Genomic DNA, 10,602 nt, shown 5'->3' with positions numbered 1-10,602 from the left:
CATTGAGTTTTTACATAGTGTGAGATGGACACGAGGAACATCAAAGAGTGATCTGTGCCTTGTGTTATGGTCATGTGTTCTGTTGAGGTTGGCAAGGAGATGTTTGAGGGGAGGGTTAATATCAGAGTTAAGTGTTCTATGTATGTAATAGGTGCAGTAGTAAGTATGGATGTTTTGTATGGTGAGGAGGTTTAGTGTATTGAATATTGGTGGAGTGTGCTGCCTATAGTGAGAATTTGTTATCATTCTAACTGCAGCCTTTTGTTGGGTAATTAGTGGTCTGAGATGGTTACTTGTTGTTGAGCCCCATGCACAAATTCCATAGGTGAGATAGGGGTAAATAAGAGAGTGATATAGGGCCAGGAGGGCTGACTGTGGAGCATAGTACCGTATCTTCGATAGTATGCCTACAGTCTTGGAAATTTTCTTAGAAATTTGTTGTATATGTGTATGAAATTTGAGTCTATTATCAAGGTGGATTCCTAAGAATTTTCCCTCTGTTAGCTTTGTGATAGGTGATCCGTTTATCATTATGTTAAGAGGGACATCTGTAGCTCTGTTACCAAACTGAATGAAGTAGGTTTTGTCAATGTTTAGTGTAAGTTTGTTAGTTCTCATCCAGGTAGATATTTTCTGTAATTCGGTATTTACAGTATTGGCTAGCGTGACTGGGCTCGGGTGGGAGAAGACGTATGTAGTGTCATCTGCAAATAGTGTGGGTTTGAGTAATTGCGAAGCATTTGGTAGGTCATTTATGTATAGGAGAAAGAGAAGAGGGCCAAGGACACTTCCCTGTGGGACGCCAATTGTAATTGGTTGTGCAGAGGAGTTTGCCCCATTTGCATACACATATTGGCTTCTGTTGCTGAGGTATGACTTGAGGTAGTTGAGGGAGTGCCCTCTTATACCATAGTGTGACAATTTTACGTACACCCAGTTGTAGGAATGTTAACCCCTGTGAGCCTAGTTTCTAGGATTTTTGTGCATTCGTATGTTCTGGTGGTACCGTCCACAGGATGGATTTGGGGCTCCTAATAAACTAGCCACTTTTACCGCAAAATCTAAAAATCTACTGGCGAGTATTCCTCTTTTTAAAAGCACACGGATGAGGGATATACCTAATTTATACGAACTCACGGATAAATACCCTCTTTGTACGAACTCACGGATGAATACCCCTTTTATACGAACTCACGGATAATACCCCCTTTGTACGAACTCACGGATGAATACCCCCTTTGTACGAGCTCACGGATGAATACCCCCTTTGTACAAACTCACGGATGAATACCCCTTTGTACGAACTCACGGATGAATACCCCTTTGTACAAGCTCACGGATGAATACCCCCTTTGTACAAACTCACGGATGAATACCCCCTTTGTACGAACTCACGGATGAATACCCCCTTTGTACGAACTCACGGATGAATACCCCCTTTGTACGAACTCACGGATAAATACCCCCTTTGTACGAACTCACGGATAAATAGCCCCTTTATACGAACTCACGGATAAATACCCCCTTTATACGAACTCACGGATAAATATCTTCTTATTCAGTATCACGGAAGAATACCACTGTATACAAACTGGCGGAATCCCCCAGCATCCACAGGTAGGATCAGCTCACTGGTGAATATCCATCCACTTTACACACAATCACGGACGCACATAACCGTAACATTACAACATCACATACAAAGAAAAATCCAACAATATTCGGAATTCTGAAGAGAGAATTGCATATACATCCCCGGTTATGGCCTGACTTGACACCTCTTCTGTATTCTCCTTTCTTCTGGGTGTTATCGTTTTCTTTATTTTTTTTAGTAATACAGCGGGTATTGCTATTATATATTGTCTGTGCAAGAATGGTATACAATACCGACAAGATGAAAATTAAAACACATGTGCAACGTCTGGGTATCTTTATTGTAGACGTTTCGCCATCCAGTGGCTTTATCAACACAGATTCTAGAACATAATTTTTGCTCATTCATTATTATTTTTTAATGCTGTTTTCATTTCTCCCAACAGACTAGTTTTATAACTCACGTCGCTTACATTTTCAAAACATATTAACGTTCTCTTTATTTATGTTCTTATTTCATCATTATCGCTTCCTTCTGTGTTTCATACTCTTTCATTAATTGCTTGCTATGTAAATTAACCTAGTGGAAGAGTCTTTGGCTTGCAACGAAAAAGGGCCTGGGTTCAATCCAGGATACATGGAGATAAATAGGTGTCCTAGTACCTGGTACCTGCGTTACACTCAGCAGGATTTATACTGTATGTACCTGGGCATTATTTGATGGTTGTGGGTTGCGTCCTAGGGAAGGGCTTAAGGGCACTGATTGATGTAAGCCACACTGCCGGGCTTTCTTGGGTTGTCTTGGTTTAATAACCCTCTGGGGTTAATGCAAATAATTTGCTTTTCCCTCCTGTGCTTCTCTCTCTCTCTCTCTCACTTTTCTCACACACATACACTTCTCTCACACACACACATAACACACACTTCTCTCACACACACTTCTCTCACACACACACAAACACTTTCCTCACACACAAACATTTTCTCACACAAACACTTTTCTCACACACACACACACAAACACTTTTCTCTCTCTCTCACACACACGCACAAACACTTTTCTCACACACACAAACACTTCTCTCTCTCTCTCTCACACACAAACACTTTTCTCTCACACACACTCACTCTACATGTACTCTTACAATACAACCACACCTCAAGGACCAGTAGACACCTAACCAGCTTTAATATCTGTAAAAATCTTACAAATCAAAATAACCAAAATCAAACGAGGTGACTTCAACTAATATTATCAGCCTGTTGACTCAGCGCTGGAAGAGACTGCGTCAAAACCCGAATAAACCAAAGGAAATTGACTTTATAAACCGTGTTGGCATTCGTTGGATTCCTTTCAGCTCTCCTGCTATCTTGAGCCTAAGCGTAAACAAACAGGCCGGCAACCCCTCCGAATCCCTGCGTCAATAAGAGATCCTGGTGGATTTTTGTCAAATGTCTTGACGATATTGTTGAGTTGGCTGGTAAATGTTTCTACCAATACAGAAATGTAGAGCTGTTGCACTCGCAGGCTTTAGAGGACCATCACATCGGTGTTCGATTTGTGGTATTAGTTCGAAGAAAGAGCCGAATTTCCGGACACGTGCAAATGGACGCCATGGCACCCCATCGCCTTCAGTCATAACGTATGTTTCTTTTTTCCCCTTAAAATTCACTGTTCAAGGGGATATGCCTTGATGCTGACGAAGGTCTCTTGATATAACATTATTAATATGTCATTTAAAATAGAAAAAATGTAACTAGTGGTTTCAAAAAACTGCTCTCCTTAAACCCAGTAAGGTCCAGAATAGAGATTGCCACCGAAGTGGCTAGTTTATTGTGCATCCCATATCCATCCTGTGAAGGGCAGCACAAGAACATATGGATACACAAAAGGCCTAGGAACTAGGCCCCAAAAGGGTTAACATGTATACATATGGATTTATATCTACAGTTCACTTATCTCTTACAAGCAAATTTAGGAAATTTGCTTAGTATATCTGGTATCTTATTGGCCTTACTGCTTGAAAAAATCATCTCTTTCTTACCAATCCAATTAAGTAACCTTCTGACGAAGGTTTTGTTCAGGAACCGAAAGGCCTCAAACTGTCTCTCTACTCCTTGTGGCTGAAATCTTATTCATATATAGTTAGGTTAGGTAAGGTTCGTCAGGAAACAGGGATGTGGAAATTTATTTGGTCCCTAAAGTTCCACAGCAGATCCAGCATGGCCGTATGGGACGGCTGAGTCGGGCGGCCCTTAAACCCTCCCAAAACAAACAAAGCATTCTCTGGTTGGCGATTGTTGGTAAGCTTATTTATTTATAGATTTACCCTTCAGGGAAGGAGTAGGTAGTTCTACTGATAGTATATTAATATTAGGTTTACTAAGGCAAATGTAGATAATGATAATGTAGACCTAAGACCTTAACATAGGTAGTAATAGGCCGATAATGTAGGCAAACGTCACAGACCGGGCCGCGGGGGCGTTGACCCCCGAAACTCTCTCCAGGTAAACTCCAGGTAAGTTAGCTAGGGAGAACTGGCAGCCCTAGTTTGAACGAAGAGACGAGGGTCTGGAAGAGGGACCAGCTCGCGCTTCTTAAGACAGACACCAACTGGACAAGACGTGCCATGATCAGCAGACGGCGCCCCCACGTGTCTTCACATTTGAGACCTGGGGAAATCTGGTAGAGGCACCTCGATGTACCGTAGATGACCTCCTCCATCAGCCCATACAGTAAGACAAAACCTCCACCTTTTTTCTCGTAGATTCTGGCCAGTGTCTTGGGAGATTGCGGGTTGAGTTTTAGCTGTGGGCCCGGTTGCAGCAAGCAGAGCATGCCCAGTAAGTACCAGTGTCTCAGAGCCGTCCGAAGCTAGTGTCTGAGTCTGCATAGTTATACTAGGGGATACATACCCTCTTGGATATAGGAATTTCTGAGGTGCAGGCAGGACACTAATTACGATTGAATATTGCAGGAATTAATGCTCCCGGTTGCACGTGGTTTCTGAGGGGAAGTCCAAAGGGGCTAAGGCTAGCTTAGGGAAGTGAAGATCAGGATATACTGCAACACCAAGTAAGTTAGTCCTTTATACGTGCATGCAGGCGAGGTTTCTTGCAATTCCAATCATTTGTGAAAATCTGTCCTATAAGCCACTTGTGAGGCTGAGGTACCCACCTCAGAGCTCGGTGTCAACAGAGTTTGTCAGGGTAGACGACTCACTTGGAGGCAGTCCACACAAATTTTCACAAGGACAAGTGTTTCCTGACGTGGGTCTTGGTCAGATGAAATATATATATATATATATATATATATATATATATATATATATATATATATATATATATATATATATATATATATATATATATATATATATATATATATATTTCATCTGACGAAAACCCGCGTCTGGAAACACTTGTCCTGTTTCCTGATGAACCTTACCTAACCTAACTATATATGAATAAGATATATATATATATATATATATATATATATATATATATATATATATATATATATATATATATATATATATATATATATATATATATATATATATATATATATAATAAGTGTCAGGGGCCCGAGACTGTTCAACTGCCTCCCAGCACACATAAGGGGGATTACCAACAGACCCCTGGCAGTCTTCAAGCTGGCACTGGACAAGCACCTAAAGTCAGTTCCTGATCAGCCGGGCTGTGGCTCGTACGTTGGTTTGCGTGCAGCCAGCAGCAACAGCCTGGTTGATCAGGCGCTGATCCACCAGGAGGCCTGGTCACAGACCGGGCCGCGGGGGCATTGACCCCCGAAACTCTCTCCAGGTAAACTCCAGGTATACCGCATTACATTCCAGGGAAAGCTCTAAAGCCGTAGGGGTCATACAGAGCCTTGGAAATTGGAAGTGATCAAGCCTGATGCAAAGAGGGTAGCCTTAAATCCTTGGATCAAGAGCCGTTCACCAGGATGTACGCCACACAGACACTCGGAGAGCCACGGTATACTCACCTAGCTGTGGTTGCAGGGGTCGATTCACAGCTCCTGGCCCCGCGTGTCTTACTCCTGGGTATATTGGTGACCTCGAAGCAAACACAATAACTCAAGTCTCATTTATACCATGATAACTTGGGATAGCATGAAAAAAATATTGAAAGTTTGTCGCCAGGATAACTTAATGCGCTGAATCCGTAAGGTTAACACAGCGCCCGGGGAATGAGAGGCAAACAGCTTTGATCTGTGGAAGAAGTGGATAGCTCCAGTTTCATGGATCAAAAGCCCTCTACCTACATCAAAGCACTTACCGTTCTCTTGGAAGGCATGTCAAGGGAGACGTATCCTCACAATCATCTGAAAGTCGTGTCAGTGATTGTATTTAAGACTTACAGTTTGACGTATAGCAACATGTTCATTGTTCACTTTGAACATAATGTTCACCTCGACCACTTTCATGCAGGTTAAGTAAATTATTATTTAGAATCTACAATGGTTTCGAGGCGCACGGATGTTAAGACGCGTAAATATTACACATTAAAATTACGCTTGGATACCCCAATAAAATCAAACATTGAATTATTTCCATAGACAGATGTGATACATCAGGACAGCTGGACCTAGCCACACTTGACCCGGAAGTGTATTTCAAGATCATTAAGATAAGATAAGATAAGATTTCGTTCGGATTTTTAACCCCGGAGGGTTAGCCACCCAGGATAACCCAAGAAAGTCAGTGAGTCATCGAGGACTGTCCAACTTATTTCCATTGGGGTCCTCAATCTTGTCCCCCAGGATGCGACCCACACCAGTCGACTAACACCCAGGTACCTATTTGCTGCTAGGTGAACAGGACAACAGGTGTAAGGAAACGTGTCGAAATGTTTCCACCTGCCGGGAATCGCACCCGGGCCCTCCGTGTGTGAAGCGGGGGCTTTAGCCACCAGGCCACCGGGTCTGGTGGCTAAAGCATCCAAGATTTATGGCACTATCATCATGCAGGGCAATGTCATTATCCAGGTGTGAAACCATCAACATCATCCACAACGACGTCATCATCCAGGAAGTGTGGCCCCATCATCCTGAACAGTGCCATTATCCACGAAGTTAGTTTAAATGTTATTTATCCCGTACCCATCCTGTGGGCGGTAGTCGAAAAGATTACAGAGGTACATAATGGGTCCAAGGACTGGGCCCCAAAGTTTTGATAGCTGAACAAGTTACATGGGTAATGAACCATTCACACTTGAAAAAAGGAACCATAGTCATAATGCCCAAGGCTGCTGAAATACCGGGAGGAAGAATTGGTTTTGTGCTGCCTTGCGCTTAGGTTTGGAGAGGTTTAAGAAGACACGTTAACAAACACTACAAATTTATTATAAAACGTTTCGGTCCTTGGACCTTCTAACAGAGAGAGAGAGTAAAATGACGGTATATATAGGCGGAAAGTGGGGTGTGAGTAGCACATAGTGACCTGAAGAATGGCATTTGAGATGAGGACATGTCGACAGTGAAGTCATGTGATTCCTGGTATTGTTAGGTAGGTGGTGCTTTGCCTGGTTGAGTATCATGTATTCTAATGCTTTTGAAATTTTGTAGCTTCCAATTATTATTATTATAATCAAAAAGAATTTGTAGCTTCCAGTATTATGTTCTCTGATGTGAGTGACGGCGATTAGCGAGGCTTGCAGACATCGTCGGCGTCTAAGATCTTATTCGGTGAGAACGAGTTGTGTCTCATTCCAAATTAAATGTGTTAGAAGTGATTAAGGTTCCAGGACCGAAACGTTTTCTAATAACTATGTCCTAGTTAACTTATGCAACATATCGAAATCTTTATTGAGGAAACGTTTCGCCACACAGTGGCTTCATCAGTCCAATACAAAACAGAAAGGTTGAACATTAAAATGGTATAAAGATACCTAACTGTTGCATATGTGTCTTACCTAACAACCTGTCGGTATTTTATACCATTTTAATGTTCAATCTGTCAGACACTGCAACACAAGAGTATCTTGGTACAGACCTGCAGTCAACTTCGACAACCTCTACTAGTGACAACAGTTGGATTTGAGAGGGACCTGACCTCCCAACATCTGAGTTCTTACCTCTTCTAGTTGACCTACGTCTCACCTCTTGGCGCTATATAAGGCTCCATCCTGTCACTTCATCTCCATATTGTTTCATACTATGGAACAATGCTCTTCTCCAGACTGAGGGACTGACCACCTCAAAACTTTAAGGGTGATGGACTGATTACATCGTCTTCAAGTATCTTCTGCTTCTATCAACTTTTCTGTACTCGACTGAAGAACCCTACTGTGTAGGCGAAACGTTTCGAAATAAAGATACCTTACTGTTGCATATGTGTCTTACCTAACACAAAACAGAAAGGTGTAACGAGAGGAGGAGTTTGAGGTAATCAGTCCCTCAGCTTGGAGTCGATGTGTTCAGTCCATCAATCTTGTAGAATGTACAGCATAGGGCCGTAGACGTGACTTATATACTGTAATCAGATGAGGCGAAGCAGGAGGAGGCGGGTTCATGGTGGTACCATCCACTAATCGAAGTAGGTCTTCGTCCAGAGGTTGGACAAGTTTTAGAGAATTCTTTGTATCAAGATCTCATTCATCACATATGTACTAGTGTTTGCTCACGTCTCTTCTTAAATCAATATGTCGGTATCAGTTACCAAGGTTTATACCAAAGTTTAGAGTGTCAGTTCATCCTTGAAGGGACGATATTCCGGTAGAATAACCCCAGCAGGGAACGGGTTAGGTTAGAACCCCTGGCAGGTGAGTCGTGAAACCCAGGCCAGTGCGTAAGTCACTGGGCCAACTGAGTCATATAATTAACGACTCAGTAATGGAAGGAGAGTGTTGTGATGTTTAGAAAACAGACAAGTTGAGAAAAAACACTTGTGCAACATTTGAAAATCTTTATTGAGGCTGAAGAAGCCAATCAGTGGCTTCTTCAGCCCAGTACAGAGAAGAAAGGTGCAAGATGAGGAAGAGAATGAGATAATCAGTCCATCAACCTGAAGTAGATGTGTTTAGTCCATCAATCTTAAGATGGATGAACAACACATCTACTCCATTCTGATTAACTTACAAACTGAAGATAAATAGAGGATTTTTCATTCCGTTCTAGCATTACGAGCCGTCACTGTCATAGTCCAGGACAAACCGATATGTCTAAACATTATCTCGTATTTGTCTTTTCGATTATAATAATAATAATATCTCGTATTTGTAGGTTATGTGTGAGATACATTTATTAACCTGTCTTTGTTTATATCCATACATGTCATATGCTCTCTTGTGCTTAGTGTCAGAGAACGTTGTGTCTTATAAAAAGCACAGAATGCTAGTGGCTTTTTTTGTGATTAATATTTTATTACATGTAAACTACATTTTGTAATACTCCAGAAAGTTTATTTAGATACAGGAGGTCTTCCAACTTACAAATAAGTTGTGTTCCTGGCGCTTGAACTTACAAATTGTTTAGAAAATAATAATACATATTAAAAACAATAGTAAAAGTTATTTTATTGTATTTTTATTGGTTCGTAGTTACTGGTATTATTATGCCAATACTCTGGCACTCGTGCTGCTACCCGAGTGTTAGAAATGGTAGCAGAATAAGTTCATTCAGGTATACACAAATACAGTTACATAGATTATCATACATAGCAGCATATGTGTAGAGAACCTAGGATAAGTCAGACAAAGTGACTTGAGCTGGAGATGATTCACACTCGTACAAACCTGAACCAAGACACCACTTGAACCAGACATGCACATGTACCCCAGCTTCACGGCATCAACACAAGTGGTGCAGCTAACTGCTAGATAAGATAAGATAAGATTTCGTTCGGATTTTTAACCCCGGAGGATTAGCCACCCAGGATAACCCAAGAAAGTCAGTGCGTCATCGAGGACTGCATTTCCTTAATCTTGTCCCCAAGGATGTGACCCACACCAGTCGACTAACACCCAGGTACCTATTTGCTGCTAGGTGAACAGGTGAACGGGAATCGAACCCGGGCCCTCCGTGTGTGAAGCGGGAGCTTTAGCCACCAGGCCACTGATGTTGAAGAAAACTCACCGTGCCCTTGTTAAAGGGCTGTAAACGGTACTCCACCTGACCTGAAGACTCACCGTATCCTTGTCATAGGGCTGCCCCCATAATTGGACTGTCAACGGTACAATCTCCGACATTCCTTCGGGAGCCACTGAAGAGTGACCGCTTGGAGAACCAGGCCAGTACTCGCCCTGGAGAACCTATCTGTACCTTCGTGTGTCACTAATTACAAGTCCAAGTAGCACTCAAACTTGGTCATGAGTTTCTCCTGTGTTTGGGTTATTTGTGCATTGTTCCAGTCACGGTATTGTGCCTTTTTTATCCCCTCAAGGAAAGTTCCTTGATGTTGGTGAGGGGCTCTTGATCTAGGGAATTGGATCTGTGCTCCAGTTCCCTGAATTAAACCTGAATACCTTCTACATCCCCCCACAGGTACTGCATATTATTATTATTATAATCAAGGGGGAAGCGCTAAACCCGGAGGATTATACAGCGCCTGGGGGGGGGATGTGGAAGGCATTCAGGCTTAATTCGGGGAACTGGAGCACAGATCCAATTCCCTAAATCAAGAGCCCCTCACCAACATCAAGGAACCTTCCTTGAGGGGTAAGGTACTGCATAATCCTACAGGTTTAGCGCTCCCCTTTGATTATAATATAATCACATCCAATTCCCTAGATCAAGAGCCCCTCACCAGCGTCAAGGAACCTCCCTTGAGGAGATTATAATAATAATGTGCCTTTTAATTTTTCATTTCCTTAGATCAAGAGCTCTTCACTGGCAGCAAGAACCCTCCATTGAAAGGCATTATTTCCCTTATTATAATCAAATAAAGCGCTAAACTGACAAGGGGTGATTATTTCCCTTAAAATATGAATTTTTAGAATGGCATACCCATGCATCCTGGATGTGCAGTGAAATTCAGTAGCCAG

The sequence above is a fragment of the Cherax quadricarinatus genome, chromosome 30, assembly GCF_038502225.1.
Source record: "Cherax quadricarinatus isolate ZL_2023a chromosome 30, ASM3850222v1, whole genome shotgun sequence".
Lineage (NCBI taxonomy): Eukaryota > Metazoa > Arthropoda > Malacostraca > Decapoda > Parastacidae > Cherax > Cherax quadricarinatus.
The sequence above is the reverse complement of the archived record's forward strand: the minus strand, read 5'-3'. Positions refer to the sequence as shown.